The sequence below is a fragment of the Cherax quadricarinatus genome, chromosome 7 (assembly GCF_038502225.1).
Source record: "Cherax quadricarinatus isolate ZL_2023a chromosome 7, ASM3850222v1, whole genome shotgun sequence".
Classification (NCBI taxonomy): Eukaryota; Metazoa; Arthropoda; class Malacostraca; order Decapoda; family Parastacidae; genus Cherax; species Cherax quadricarinatus.
This window is the reverse complement of record NC_091298.1, coordinates 264,360-281,166: the sequence shown is the minus strand read 5'-3', so window position 1 is coordinate 281,166 and position 16,807 is coordinate 264,360. Positions and strand designations below refer to the sequence as shown.

At 42.8% G+C, this 16,807-nt stretch overlaps 1 protein-coding gene across 1 annotated transcript in view; it reads left to right on the top strand.

The window, feature by feature from the left end:
• LOC128686838 (leukocyte antigen CD37-like) overlaps positions 1-15,436 on the top strand; it is a gene marked incomplete at its 5' end in the record, with an annotated part of 188,241 nt that extends 172,805 nt beyond the window's left edge. Inside the window, 1 exon segment of the mRNA XM_070082122.1 lies at positions 13,781-15,436.
• Between the last annotated feature and the right edge of the window lie 1,371 nt (positions 15,437-16,807).

Sequence of the window (16,807 nt, the reverse complement as noted above, 5' to 3'; positions counted from 1 at the left end):
GGTTAGTTCTAGTACTGGAAGTTATATTGAAATCGGCCTCAAATTAGCAGAAATATTAGATTTTTGATGATATTCTTGAGAATGGGTAAGGCCTCCCTTACATCCCAGTCTGTTTAATAGGCTTTTAGTATGTCTGATTTAATTACTGGGATCCCATAAACCATGGCATCTCATTCCTGGTCATATTTTATTAAACCATGGGATGGGTGGGGTTTAACCCTTAAACGGTCCAAACGTATATATACGTTCACTCGCGTAGCGCCCCAAATTTTTTGAGGAAAAAAAAATCTTTTCTTTTAAAAGGGAAAAAAAGCACATGGTACCCAGGCATCCCCAATTATTTTAATATGGCACACAGTGAGTGCGCACACCCATTCTCTCATGTCTAGGTGACTCAGGCTTATTGTGGCAATGTTGAATGAATGGCAAAGAAAACATATATATATACGTTTGGGGCGCTACGCGCGTGAACGTATATATACGTTTGGACCGTTTAAGGGTTAAACACAAGGTGAGTCCTAAAACTCTGGCCATTGTTTAAGCCACTTGGCCAGCTGGTTTGTTTACAATTGTGTTATTATGAATTGTGAGGTTATATTTTATTATTCAAGAAATAGGGTAAATCTTTGATTATGTGTGACAAAGTAATCAAAATGGAAGGCAAGTGTAATATGTACAGTGGACCCCCGCCTTACTATATTAATTCGTTCCTGAGAGCTCATTGTAAGCCGAAATTATCATAAGGCGAATTAATTTTCCCCATAAGAAATAATGGAAATCAAATTAATCCGTGCAAGACACCCAAAAGTATGAAAAAAAATTTTACCACATGAAATATTAATTTTAATACACACAAACTGAAGAAGACATGCACAATTACTACTCTACTAAGAATATTATTATTATAATCAAAAAAGAAGCGCTAAGCCACAAGGGCTATACAGTGGACCCCCGCATAATGCTATTAATCCGTTCCTTAGAGCTCAATGTTATGCGAAATTATCGTTATGCAAATTAATTTTCCCCATAAGAAATAATGGAAATCAAATTAATCCGTACAAGACACCCAAAAGTATGAAATTTTTTTTTTTTTTTACCACATGAAATATTAATTTTAATACACACAAACTTAAGAAAACATGTACAGTTACATGACACTTACCTTTATTGAAGATCTGGTGATGACTGATGGGATGGGAGGAGGGGAGACTGGATGGTTTTAGTGTTTAGAAGGGGAATCCCCTTCCATTAGGACTTTAGGTGTCAAGTCCTTTTCCGGGGTTGCTTCCCTTCTTCTTTTAATGCCACAAGGACCAGCTTCAGTCACTGGACTTCTGTCACACAACATATCTGTCCATAGTGGCCTGTACCTATCGTTCCTTTATGACTTTCCTAAAGTGGTTCACAACAGTGTCAGTGTAATAGTCACCAGCACGGCTTGCAATAGCTGTCTGAGGGTGATTTTCATCCATGAAGGTTTGCACTTCAAGCCACTTTGCACAAATTTCCTTAATCTTTGAAGTAGGCAACTTCTTCAATTTCTCTCTCCCCTCCTCCGAAGCAGTTTTCTCAGGTGTGGCCTCTTGCTGTTGAAGTTGATCTAGCAGCTCATCAGTGGTTAGTTCTTCATTGTCCTCCTCCACCAACTCTTCCACATCCTCCCCAATAACCTCCAACCCCAAGGACTTCCCCAATGCCACAATTGATTCCTCAACTGGCATACTCCTCTCAGGGTTAGCCTCAAATCCTTCAAAATCCCTTTGGTCTACACATTCTGGCCACAGTTTCTTCCAAGCAGAGTTCAAGGTCCTCTTAGCCACTCCCTCCCAAGCCTTACCTATAAGGTTTACACAATTGAGGATATTAAAGTGCTCTCTCCAAAACTCTCTTAGAGTCGATTGAGTTTCTGCGGTCACTACAAAGCACCTTTCAAACATAGCTTTTGTGTACAGTTTCTTGAAGTTGGAAATAACCTGCTGGTCCATGGGCTGCAGGAGAGCAGTGGTATTAGGAGGCAAAAACTTCACCTTAATGAAGCTCATGTCCCCACAAAGTCGCTCTGCCAAGTCTGTAGGATGACCAGGGGCATTGTCTAACACCAGGAGGCACTTAAGGTCTAATTTCTTTTCATTTAGGTAATTTTTCACAGTGGGGGCAAATGCTTGGTGTAACCAGTCATAGAAAAAGTCCCTAGTGACCCATGCCTTATTGTTTGCCCTCCACAGCACACACAAATTAGCCTTGAGGATATTCTTTTGCCTGAACACTCTGAGAGTTTCAGAGTGATACACTAATAAAGGCTTCACTTTGCAATCACCACTAGCATTGGCACACATGAGAAGAGTAAGCCTGTCTTTCATAGGCTTATGTCCTGGGAGTGCCTTTTCCTCCTCAGTAATGTAGGTCCTGCTTGGCATTTTCTTCCAAAACAGGCCTGTTTCGTCACAATTAAACACTTGTTCAGGTTTCAGTCCTTCACTATGTACTCCTTGAATTCATGCACATATTTTTCAGCTGCTTTTTGGTCCGAACTGGCAGCCTCACCATGCCTCATCACATTATGTATGCCACTGCACCTCTTAAATCTCTCAAACCAACCTTTGCTCGCCTTAAATTCACTCGCATCACAACTAGTTGCAGGCATTTTTCTAATTAAATCCTCGTGCAACTTCCTAGCCTTTTCACTTATGATCGCTTGAGAGATGCTATCGCCTGCTATCTGTTTTTCGTTTATCCACACCAACAACAGTCTCTCAACATCTTCTATCACTTGCGATCTCTGTTTCGAAAGCACAGTTAAACCTTTGGCAAGAACAGCTTCCTTGATTGTCGTTCTCTTGGACACAATAGTAGCGATGGTTGATTGGGGTTTACTATACAACCTGGCCAGCTTGGAGACACGCACTCCACTTTCATACTTAGCAATGATCTCTTTCTTCATCTCCATAGTAATTCTCACCCTTATTTCTGTAGGGTTGGCACTAGAAGCTTTCTTGGGGCCCATGGTCACTTATTTTTCAGGTGAAATCACTATAAAAAGGCTGTAATAATACAAAATGTTCCGATTGTATGCTTGAATGTTACCGCGGAGGCTGGCTTGTAAACAATGCCACTGGCAGAGCAAGTGAGGCTGGCTCAGGCCGCATGGACGCGTCTCGGACGAATTGCGTTGAGCGAATTTTTTAGTGCTATGTGAGGCAAAATTTTAGAGATAAAATGTATCGCTATGCGGATTTAACGCTATGCGATGCCAACATTATGTGGGGGGTCCACTGTACAGCGCTGCAGGGTAGGGAAGGAAGCGAGGGTATCGGGCGGCAGAAGCGGGGAGGGATGATTAGTAGGTTACAGAAAACAGCGGGGCAGGGGATAGTGCGGGGGAAGAGAGTAGCAAGAGATTGAGGTAGAAAGGGCTGAAGGTATCATTAGAGTTTGTGGAGTAAGTCAGTTATTGTCAAAAAGTCAATGAGAGTGTCCGGATGAAAGGTGGGTCCATCAGCGAGAAGAGAAGGTAAAGAGAGAGCAGCGGGGCGAAGACGACGACGGAGGTAAATTCTGTGTGCTCGTTGATAAAGTGGGCAGTCTAATAGAATGTGGCTGACCGATAATGGAACCTGACAATTCTCACAGAGAGGAGCAGGGTGCCTCTCCATGAGATATCCATGAGTAAGACGAGTATGGCCAATGCGAAGGCAGGAGAGAGTAGTCTCCCAACCTCAACACTAGTGACAAGAAGACGGCCAGTAACCTATACTCGGTTTAATAAAACAAAGTTTGTTATTGAGCAGAGCAGACCAACATTGTTGCCAACGGGCCTGAAGGTGGGTAGCTATTACAGCAAAATAGTCCGATAATGGAACACCTCTATATGAAATTGGTAGGGCATGTACTGCTGACTGCACAGCAGTGTCTGCCTGATCATTGCCCTGTACATCAACATGGCCAGGGATCCAACAAAAAACAATATCTTTATGCTTGGTAGAGATACGGCGTAGCCAAAGTTGGATACGAAGAACTAGGGGGTGAGGTGTATCAAATTTCCGTATAGCCTGTAGAGCACTAAGGGAGTCAGAGACAACCACAAATGATGACACAGGCATAGATGCGATACAAATAAGTGCTGCAAGAATGGCATACAATTCAGCAGTAAAAACACTAGCTGAAGATAGTAAATGCCCTTGCACGATGCTGTCCGGAAACACTGCTGCGAATCCGAAACTGTCAGAAGATTTAGAGCCATCTGTGTACATGGCAATGGCATGAGAATGAGAGTGGAAGTGGTCAAGAAAAAGAGAGCGGGAAGCCACCGTAAGCAGTTGGGCTTTCAAGCAAGGGAGTGAGAAAGAACAGACCCGAACAGCTGGAACTTCCCAGGGGGGTAGGGAAAAGTGAGATGCTACATGAACATATAAAGGCGGTAACTGAAAAGAAGACAAGAGCGAATGTAGGTGAAGAGAGAAGGGATGAAGGAAACAGGGGCGGCGAAAAAATAAAGAATGTCTACTAATATCAGTGACCATTCTATAAATGGAAGGATTGCAGAGATCGTGAGAGCGCACATAGTAGCTAAGGCAATGGGTATCAGACAAGGATGGGACATTCGCTTCCGCATAGAGGCTCTCAACAGGGAAAGAGCGAAAAGCACCAAGGCATAAACGTAATCCTTGGTGATGGATGGGGTTAAGGCTAGAGAGAGTAGCAGGAGAGGCCGCTGAATAGATCTGGTCACCATAATCGAGTTTCGATAAAATGAAGGCTGAATGTAGGCGAAGGTGAGTTCGACGATCAGCTCCCCATGAAAGATGAGCAAGGGTTTTAAGAAGGTTCAGCCGGCTGTGACAAGTTGCCTTTAGAGAGGTAATGTGGGGTTTCCAGGATAACCTACGGTCAAAGAGAAGGCCTAGAAACTTGACTGTATCACATTCAGGGATACGGCGGGAGTCATAGAGGTACAAAGGATGATCGGAGATGACAGAGCGTCTAGTGAAAGTAATTTGGTGAGTTTTGGTACTGGAAAATTTAAACCCATGCGTGGTGGCCCAATTGGAAACACAGTCAACCGCATGCTGGAGAGAAACTGTAATGAGGTGACAGTCAGCGCCTGCACAAGCAATAGCGAAGTCATCTACATAGAGTGATGACCAAATATTGGATGGAAGTACAGTGGCCAAATCATTTATAGCAAGGAGACAAAGTGTTGTACTCAGAACACATCCCTGAGGGACACCTTCAGCTTGGACAAAGTCCGGGGAGAGCACATTATTGGCTCGAACACGGAAGTGTCTGTCACTTAAAAAGTTCTTAAGGAAAGATGGTAGATTGCCTCAGAGGCCTAAGGAGTGGGTTTGGGCCAAAATATTATACCTCCAAGTTGTGTCATATGCCTTCTCAAGGTCAAAAAATATGGCAATAACTGAGTGTTTATTCGCAAAGGCATTACGAACATACGTATCCAAACGTAGTAAGGGGTCTATGGTAGAATGGCCCTTACGAAAGCCATATTGATGAGTGGAGAGACTGTTGTGTGTCTCTAAATACCACATTAAACGTCTATTTACCAGACGTTCCATCACTTTGCAAACTGCACTAGTAAGAGCGATGGGACGATAGTGGGAGGCTTCATGTCCCGTAGTACCCGGTTTGCGGAAAGGGAGAACAATGGCAGATTTCCACAGCTTTGGAAGAGCTCCTTGTGACCAAATGAGATTGAAAAGGCATAAGAGGACTGCAAGGGCTGACTGATGTAAATGTTGTAATATTCGAATATGAATGTCGTCGGGCCCAGCCGTCGATGATCAGCAAGCTGAGAGTGTTGCCTCCAGTTCCTGAAGTGTAAAAGGTACATTATACTGTTCTTCTCTGAGAGAAGAAAAGTTCAAGGGTGCTAACTCTCTGGCAGACTTTGAGGAAAGAAACGAGGGGCAGAGATGGAGCCCCAGAGAAATACGGACCAGATGATTGCCAACTTCAGTGGCAACATCTAGAGGGTTTGCTATATCAACACCGGCAACCCGCAGAACAGGAGCCGGGTCAGGAGAATATTTAGCATTCAGTTTCCGTACTTTTTTCCAGACTGCACTCATAGAGGAAGCAGAGGTGATGGTGGAGACATAATCTCGCCATCAAGTGCATTTAGCATCACGGATGACATGGCGAGTGATAGCACGCTTCTGCTTAAAATCAAGAAACCTCTCAGTGGTTCTATTATACCAGTACCTGCCCCACGCAGCGTGTTTCAAACGTACTGCACGAGCACAAGCAGGAGACCACCAAGGCACGCATTTCTGAGAATGACTGCCCGAGGTTTGGGGGTATAGAATGAGAAGCTGCGGTTAAAACTGAGGACGAGAAGAGGTGTAAAAGCTCATCAATGGAGGATGAAGAAGGAACCTCACTAAAAACAGTTAGTTGTGAGTAAAGGTCCCAATTTGCCTGATCAAATTGCCAGCGTGGGTTACGAAGAGGTGGTGAATATGAAGGGGAAGTAAGAATGATTGGAAAATGATCGCTGTCATGTAAATCCGGGAGAACAGGCCAGGTGAAGTCTAGTGCAGCAGAGGAAGAGCAGACTGAGAGATCAATGCAAGAGAGAGTATGAGTACGAGGATCAAAATGGGTGTGAGTACCTGTATTTAAAACATGGAGGGGGTGGGAAGCTGAATGCCACGGGAATCACAGTGAGACCCCTCCCAGAGGAAATGATGGGTATTAAAATCGCCAAGTAACAGAAGTGGTGGCGGTAATGACGAAACAAGAAAGGCAATATCCAGAATAGATAATGCTCGAGAAGGAGAGAGATACAAAGAACAGAGTGTATACTATCTAGGCAGGTGGATACGGGCTGCTGTGTAATGCAGCGAAGTACGAACAAATAGCTGATGGTACGGAATATCAGTGTGTAGAAGAAGGGCACTTTCGTTAAAGGTCCCATCAGGAAAAGGATCTGAAGAGTACAATAAATTATAGCCTGAGATGGGATAGATAAGAGCAGAGTGTAATTTTAGTTCTTGTAAGCAAACACCAACAGAGGAAAATTGGGAGAGCAACGTCTGAAGCTCACCCCGATTACCCCTGAGGCCACGCATATTCCACTGTAAATAGGCCATGATTGACAATGATAAAGATACTAGAAATCCACAGGTAAGGGTACTTATGGACTAGAGGGGTTAGAAAAGTCCACATGCGGTGGCAGCGGAAAACATTCAAGCAGCGAAGGAATGGTGCGCTGTGAAGAAAGGAGTTGCGCAGATGGAGAAGAGTTAAGAGAAGGAACAGATGGTGGATCAGTGTCCATTGATGGTTTGGTCTTTGCAATATATTCAGAGATTGCTTCAAGTGTTTCGGAGTTCAGAGACGTCGTATGGGAGATAATACAGTGGACCCTCAACCAGCGATATTAATCCGTTCCTGAGAGCTTATCGTTAGTCAGAATTATCGTTAGTCAAGTTAATTTTCCCCATAAGAAATAATGGAAATCAAATTAATCCGTGCAAGACACCCAAAAGTATTGAAAAAAAATTTTTTTACCACATGAAATATTAATTTTAATACACACAAACTGAAGATTACATGCACAGTTACATGACACTTACCTTTATTGAAGATCTGGTGATGATTGATGGGATGGGAGCAGGGGAGAGGTGTTAGTGTTTAGAAGGGGAATCCCCTTCCATTAGCACTTGAAGCAGCAAGTCTTTTTCTGGGGTTACTTCCCTTGTTCTTTTAATGCCACAAGAACCAGCTTCAGAGTCACTGGACTTCTGTCACACAACATATCTGTCCATAGAGGCCTGTACCTCTCGTTCCTTTATGACTTTCCTAAAGTGGTTCACAACAGTGTCAGTGTAATAGTCACCAGCACGGCTTGCAGTAGCTGTGTCAGGGTGATTTTCATCAAAAAAGGTTTGCACTTCAAGCCACTTTGCACACATTTCCTTTATCTTAGAAGTAGGCAACTTCTTCAATTTCTCTCTCCCCTCCTCCGAAGCAGTTTCCTCAGGTGTGCCCTCTTGCTGTTGAAGATGATCTAGCAGCTCATCAGTGGTTAGTTCTTCACTGTCCTCCACCACCAACTCTTCCACATCCTCCCCACTAACCTCCAACCCCAAGGACTTCCCCAATGCCACAATGGATTCCTCAACTGGCATAGGATTCTCAGGGTTAACCTCAAACCCTTCAAAATCCCTTTTGTCTACACATTCTGGCCACAGTTTTTTCCAAGCAGAGTTCTATGTCCTCTTAGTCACTTCCTCGCAAGCCTTACCTATAATGTTTACACAATTGAGGATGGTAAAATGATCTTTCCAAAACTCTCTTAGAGTCAGTTGAGTTTCTGAGGTCACTACAAAGCACCTTTCAAACATAGCTTTTGTGTACAGTTTCTTGAAGTTGGAAATAACCTGCTGGTCCATGGGCTGCAGGAGAGGAGTGGTATTAGGAGGCAAAAATTTCACCTTAATGAAGCTCATGTCCCTAGAAAGTCGCTCTGCCAAGTCTGAAGGATGACCAGGAGCACTAATACCAGGAGGCAATTAAGGTCTAATTTCTTTTCAATTAGGTAATTTTTCACATTAGGGGCATGATGTAACCAGTCATAGAAAAAGTCCCTAGTGACCCATGCCTTACTGTTTGCCCTCCACAGCACACACAAATTAGCCTTGAGGACATTGTTTTTCCTGAACACTCTGGGAGTTTCAGAGTGATACACCAATAAAGGCTTCACTTTGCAATCACCACTAGCATTGGCACACATCAACAGAGTAAGCCTGTCTTTCATAGGCTTATGTCCTGGGAGTGCCTTTTCCTCCTGAGTAATGTACGTCCTGCTTGGCGTTTTCTTCCAAAACAGGCCTGTTTCGTCACAATTAAACACTTGTTCAGGTTTCAGTCCTTCACTGTCTATGTACTCCTTGAAGTCCTGCACATATTTTTCAGCCGATTTGTGGTCCGAACTGGTAGCCTCACCATGCCTTATCACACTATGAATGCCACTACACTTCTTAAATCTCTCAAACCAACCTTTGCTGGCCTTAAATTCACTCACATCACTAGTTGCTGGCATTTTTCTAATTAAATCATCATGCAACTTCCTAGCCTTTTCACATATGATCGCTTGAGAGATGCTGTCTCCTGCTATCTGTTTCTCGTTTATCCACACCAATAAAAGTCTCTCAACATCTTCTATCACTTGCGATCTCAGTTTCGAAAACATAGTTGCACCTTTGGCAAGAACAGCTTCCTTGATTGCAGTTTTCTTGCCCACAATAGTAGCGATGGTTGATTGGGGTTTATTATACAACCTGACCAGCTCAGAGATACGCACTCCACTTTCATATTTATCAATGATCTCTTTCTTCATCTCCATAGTAATTCTCACCCTTTTTGCTGTAGGGTTGGCACTAGAAGCTTTCTTGGGGCCCATGGTGACTTATTTTGCAGGTGCAATCACTAAAAAGGCTGTGATAATATGAAATGTTCCAGTTGTATGTTTGGAAGCGACCGCGGTGGCTGGCTGGCTTGTAAACACTGGCACCAAAGGGACAAGTGAGGCGCGCTCAGGCCAAAGTGGACACGTATGGTACGGAACAAATAGCGCTGGTCGGGTTTTTAAGCACTAGTCAAAGCAAAATTTTTGTGTTAAAATGTATCGCTAGTCAGATTTATCGTTAATCGATGCCATCGTTGGTCGAGGGTCCACTGTATTGAAGATGGAAGGAGGAGGAGTTTGAATAAAGATCGGAACTGTAATGGACTGTACCAAGGTAGGGGGAGGCGAAAGGGTGGAGGGAACTGGAGAAGTGTGGGAGGGGACAGAAGAGGCAGAAACCTGGGAGGTGGCAGAAGAGGAATAAACTTGGGAGGGGACAGGGGAGGAAGGCACAGTACGAGGAGGAGGATGAACCTCCACACTTGTAACAGAGCCAGTGAAAGGAAAAGACCCAGGTACAGAGACTGGGAAGGTAAAGTGTGGAGGTGGATGAAGGAAAGGAGGGGTTAAAGGAGATTTTTTGGACTTCTGAGAAGTAGAGAGGCGATTGGGAGGAAGTGTTGTACGAGGTTTTGTCGATACCGGGGTTTATGAGGGAGAACACCAAGTGAGAACAGACTGAGGTGTTGAAGTAGGGACGTCTGAGCCCAAGACAGCAAAAGAATTAGATACAGGAGTGACTATGGGACTGGCAACCGCAGAGGAGGCTGCAGAAGATGGGACCCTAGAAGTGGGGGGATGTTTTGAAACACGAGAATAAGAAACACGGGGTAGTCTCCCTTGGAGGTGGAGATGGGAAACCGCCATAGAATAAGGGAGACCTTCTGCTTCTTTGAGGCAACGAATTTCGCGCTCATTTAAGTAGACCTGGCAACTACGAGAGTATTAAGGGTGAGCCTCATGACAATTAAGGCAAGAGGGAGGTCAACTGCAAGACATATTAGAATGGTCATCGGCACCACAGACTGGGCATTCGGCTATAGATCTGCAATATTTTGCTGGGTGGCCAAATCGCCAGCAATTTCTACACTGTTGTGGTGTAGGGATCATCTTTCGAACTTGTAGCCTATGTCCAGCTACATAAACAGAGGACGGGTGTTCACAGCTGTTGAGAGTTAATCGAGCCACATTGCAAGGGTAACGTCTCCGCCCGCGGGCAGGAAGGACATAAGTATCTCCTTTAAGGATTGGGAGATCCTGGAGTTCCAGCTGCTCAAGAATGTCGTTGCCACATGTCTGGAAATTCTGTTGGACTATGGTATGGGGTAGAATGACAGTACCACTACAAGAATTGAGAGAAACATGTTTTTCAAGTGATAGGAGTAGTATCGATATGAGAAAGGAGAGAAAGATCATGAGCTTGGGTAGCATTCTGGACAGTGACGATGCATGTACTGCTCTTGAGAGCATGAAATGAAATATCTCTACCAACATGGTGTAGGAGCGCTTTGCCAATACTATGATCGGAAAGATAGGCAGTAGAAGAAATCGGTCTTAAAGTAAAGAATTTAGTCCATTGTGTGGTCCGAAACTGATCGTGGAGAGGGAGTGCATGACGTGTCGGTCTTTTCCGAGTAGAATGGGAAGGTAACGAAGTAACATCATCAGGAGATTGTCGTTGGCGTTTAGAAGTGGGACCAGAGTTGGTCCGATGCGGGACGGGCTGGCAATTCAAAAATTGCCGCACCGTAGAGGGAGAGGCCAGAAGCATAGTCAAAGAAGAGCGAAGGTCAGACAAATCAAAGGAGTGAGTCGAAATCCCGGCACCTGAAGCGGGTGACGAAACAGCACCAGCAAGAGGTACAGGGGCCCTAGGAGTGTCCAAAGAGTGATCAAAAGATGAGGCGAGGTCAGAATGGGGTGCAGTAACAAGAAGGGGCCTGGAGGTAGCGGGGTCATGGATTGGGAACTCCATGGTTAGGTTACTTCTTTCTTTTTGTTTTTAAGAAAAAAAAAGAAAGAAGAAAAGAAGATAAAAATAAAAAAAAGAATAAAAAAAAGGGGGGACCAGGGAGGAATAGTTCCTAGGAGGAATGAAAGGGCCAGAAATCTCCCTCTGCGCCCAAGAGGACCTCAGAACTGCAAGTAGCGCAGATGCAGCATGGAACCCGTGCCATACCCTACCCTTCAAGCCAGTAAACCAGCAATCCGGGATAGCAACCTCACATCTGTCGAGCTACCTCGGTGGACAAAAGAGAGGGCGGCCGGATATCCACCACAAAGCATACCTCCTTCAGCCACCAGAATCCGAAAGGTGGCTTCCAGAGACACACCCATCGCCCAAAAGACACCCAAAGCCACCCTCCGGGATACCGGAGAGGGTTCGGGACATCCTCAGGTGATCCAGATTCCACGGCAAACTATGCCACCGCCAAGAACCTCAACAGAATGGGATGGACCCTGGTACCCTTTCCCCTACCTAGGAACTAGTGCACCTGTGGGAAAAATCCCAAAGGCCAAAAAGAGGAAGGGCAAAAGGGAGGAGTGGGGAAGAGGAGGAGGAAAGGAAAAAGGGGAGGATGGGATAGGGAAGGGGGGACTGGGGGGTAATTAGGTTCGGTCTGAGGAAGGAGACCAACAGGTCTAATTCCTCAGACCAAGAGCCTCTTCACCATGCCAAGGAGCCCCCCTTGAAGAGGTCTACTAAGAATAGAATACATGACACTTACCTTTATTGAAGATCTGGTGATGATTGATGGGATGGGAGGAGGGGAGTGTGTGGAAGTTATTGTTTAGAAGGGGAATCCCCTTCCATTAGGACTTGAGGTAGCAAGTCCTTTTTTGGGGTTACTTCCCTTCTTCTTATAATGCCACTAGGACCAGCTTGAGAGTCACTGGACCTCTGTCGCACAAATCTGTCCATAGAGGTCTGTACCTCCCGTTCCTTTAAGATTTGCCTAAAATGGGCCACAACATTGTCATTGTAATAGTCACCAGCACAGCTTGCAATAGCTGTGTTCGGGTGATTTTCATCCATAAAGGTTTGCACTTCAACTCACTTTGCACACATTTCCTTAATCTTTGAAGTAGGCACAATGGATTCCACAACTAGCATAGGTTTCTCAGAGTTAGCCCCAAACCCTTCAAAATCTTTCTTAATTTCCATACTAATTCTCACCCTTTTAACCACAGGGTTGGCACTAGAAGCTTTCTTGGGGCCCAAGGTAACTTATTTTGCAGTTACAAGCACAAAAAACACTGGGATAAGGTGAAATGTACCGAATGTATGCGTGGATGCGACCGCACTGGCTGGCTTGTAAACACTGGTGCTGAGGCCACACGTGGGACGCGTCCCAGACGAATCACGTAAGGCGAGTTTTTTAGCATGAGGTGAGACAAAATTTTTGCGTTAAAATGTATCGTATGGAGGATTTAACGTAATGCGATGCCATCGTAAGGCGGGGGTCCACTGTATAAGAGATGCTTGGGGACATAATTATTGCACTGAGGAAATCTTGCTTTAGTGTCTGGAAAGTCTACAGTATTTATATTGGACTCCGTTTTTAAATTGGAATTTTTTAAATTTTTGTGTAAAATTGGTGAAATTACCAAATTCTGTGCAGTTTACAAAGTAGTTTTGGTAGTTAAATGGGAGAGTTCTTGCACTAAATGAATCGATAAGAAGGCATAGTGAAATAAGAATTTGGTCAAACTGAGCATCAGAATTGGCTTAAAATTGAACTTGAACTCCCCAAAATTGTAGTAGCATAAAATATGTTCAGACTGCTAACATTGCATTTGCATAATTCCAAAAATTTTCCATCAAATTTCATATTTTTGTGTTATTAAATTCAGGAAAAAGATTCCCCACCATTTTAGAAGAAAACAATATATGTATATATATTTTTTTTAAATGTGAACAATGTGAGCACTTTTAATTTTGGGGATCTGGACAGTGAAAGGGTCAAAATCCATGATTCACTCCCATATTAGAGTGCTGGTACCACTATACTCTGGTATATTAACCATGAATAAGGTTCTTTGCCTCTAAAGATGGATCAATGTACCACCCATCTTTTTCCCTTCATCAATTCTGAAGTTCGCCTCATCTTTCACAGACCCATCTGCCAACAAGTCCACTTCCAAATATCTGAACACATTCACTTCCTCCATACTCACTTCTCCTAATCTGATATCCAATCTTTCATTACTATTATTATTGTTGTTGTTGTTTTGTTTGTTGTTTTTATTATTATTATTATTATTATTATTATTATTATTATTATTTTTAGATTAAGAAAGTGCTAAACTTATGTAGTGTGGTGTGGTCAATAAATTATTTTTTCTCTACAGATCGGGCATTGTGGTAGCCAAGACGCCATCGTGCAGATGCAGTCTGCCATTCCATCATCACTCTGGCATCAAGACGTGAAATGTGGGGTTACTACAATGTTGGAAATCCCAAACATCAGTGCTAACAGTCTGAAATACCCATGCAGATGGAAACAAGTGTTTATATTGCCACCCATGCAGATACTGTATGAATGGTGATATAAGTACATACCAGCTTCAACATACAAGACAAAAAATTCTGCATTAAATTTCACCAATACCAAATCTTAACATTGTAAAAAGCAGAGTGAATGCTTATATAATCAAAATATATTATAAAGTAACTATGAGCTATTTGAAAAAAAAAATTGGCGTAAAAATTCCAAACATAATGCAATCTGGCTGGCATAAACCTTTTGAAATTTTAATAAATTTTATGTTGCTGTACATGAATGCATGTACATAGCTATATGGTGCTTGTGCTGAAGAGTGCAGAGCTGAATGAAGGCCTGTGCAAGGCAAATATGACTCTTGGAAGGCCATAGTCATGGTTGTGGTCATTTGGTGGTCTCTAGTCCTAAGGCCATAAGTCATCTGTGATTGGTTATTACTAGTAAGTTTGATGTAGCGTGTCCATGTGACCTACAAGTGCCCAGTTCAAGGGCAACGCATGTACATACCAGACCAATGCTAGGCAGCCAAACCTTTCTTCTGTCTACATGGTCAGGAGCTGACTGACAGTATAATTGTTATTATGCAAGATATTTGCATCTAACTTGTAAAGTGACATTAGTTATCTGTTACTAGAAACCATTAACAAAATTATGAAGTGCAATATAATTTCTTTAAAAAAAAATAACTATCAATATTTAATATTTCCTTCTGGAGCTATTTAAAATATCTTTTATGAAACATTGACTGTGTAATAATTTAATTTTGCTGTACCAAATCAGACAAGAAAGACTTTAAGATATATATTTAGCCAGATAAGTAGATATTAGCTGATGCTTACCATTAGAAGGTACATAAAAGATGTATTTCCGTATATATCTACGGTATATAGATTTTTTCTTTTTTACTACATCTGCCGTCTCTCACCAAGGTCACCCTACCTTGGTGGGAGACGGCTGACGTGCTGAAAAACTATATTTTATAATTCCATCAGAATTTTACAATATTAACCAAATAAGCTAAACTTAAACCTAATCCATTATCTTATTTGCCTCTGACAGTTATTTCTTCTATCTGCATACTCTTAAAGTTACAATTTTTGCCACAATTTATTTATATTACAACAATAGCAATGTCTGCAATCATATTATAAGTGTTAGTCAGCCAGTGGTGCCATCCTCGCTGCCAACATACAGTACTCACCACTGCCAACACAAAGGGCTGCGCCTGCTTTTCCACCTTTGTTAGACCTGTCTCCATCGGAATTATTACTGTAATTAATAGCATAGTGTATATCTCAAAAATATATTTGTACAAATAGGAATGTTTCTTATTTTATATGTTAATGTGTCTATTTCTATTGTTTGTACAGTATAAATCGTGGAGCCTTTGGTATATTTACCTTTGAAAAACAGTACATTATTTTGCGAATAATCGAGTGCTTCTTGAATCTACGAAGTCAAGCCCATAATGGTCCTCATTATTTATAATAAAAGTTAAAATAGATTTAGTGGCTATTCTTCTCATGCTTGTTTCTGCATGAAACTGCAAAATGCAAATAACATTAATATGTCTTATGGCATCAAAATGCTAGCAAAACGTAAGGTACCATTATATATGCAGTAGACAACCACCTTTCATGCCAGTCAGGTTCCAGAAAAAAACAAAGCAATATGTGAAAATGCAATGGATGGAATGAACAACTTATGGGAAATGTTGGGTTACAAGTTATTTTTTAAATCTTAAATTTTATTTTTTTAACACACTGGCCATCTCCCACCGAGGTAAGGTGACCATCATTCAACACTTTCACCATCATTCACACATAATCACTGTCTTTGCAGAGGTGCCCAGATATGATAGTCTAGATGTCACTACAAACATCCAATATTTGAAACCCCTCCTTTAAAGTGCAGGCATTGTACTTACCACCCCCAGGACTCAAGTCTGTCTAACTGGTTTCCCTGAATCCCTTCACAAAATATTACCCTGCTCACACTCCAACAGCTCCTAAAGTCCCAACAACCATTCATCTCTATTCACTCCTATGTAACATGCTCACACATGCCTGCTGTATATCCAGGCCCCTTGCACACAAAACCTCTTTTACCCCCTCCCTTCATCCTTTCCTAGGAAGACCCCCTACCCCTCATCTACAGATTTACGCACCCTCCAAGTCATTCTAATTTGCTCCATCCTCTCTAAATGACCAAACCACCTCAATAACCCCTCTTCAGCCCTTTGAATAATACTTTATGTAACTCCATGCCTCCTAATTTCCACACTACAAACTCTCTGCATAATATTTACACCACACATTGCCTTTAGACACTGCCTCCAGTCTCCTCCTCACTGCAGCATTCACATTATTATTATTAAAATCAAAGAAAGCTCTAAACCAACAAGGGTCATACAGCACTGTGAGGCAGAAAATAGTGCTGAGACTATAAACAGCTAGGTGGAGAGGGTATTAGAGGTGAGGGGAGAAAAGGGCTGGAAGGGACGCTAAGGGCTATGTGTCAAAGTTCGTAGAGTAAAGCAGTTGCTGACAAAAAGTCAAAAAGTGATTGTAAGTCAAGGCAGGGCCATCTGCAAGAAGGGAACATAAGGTATCATTGGAGGTAAATCCTGTGAGCTCGCTATAAAACTGGGCAATTGACAAGAAAGTGAAGAACCAAAATAGGGACCCGACAAACTTCAGAGAGAATAGGGTGTCATTCCATGAGATACCCATGGGTAAGGCGAGTATGGCCAATGCAGAGCTAGAAGAGCACAGTCTCCCAAGAATGGCAATGGTGGTAAGAAGATGGCCACAAACCTGAAAGCGGTTTAACAGAATGCAATTTGTTGTGGTGCATGCCTGACCACTGTTGTTCC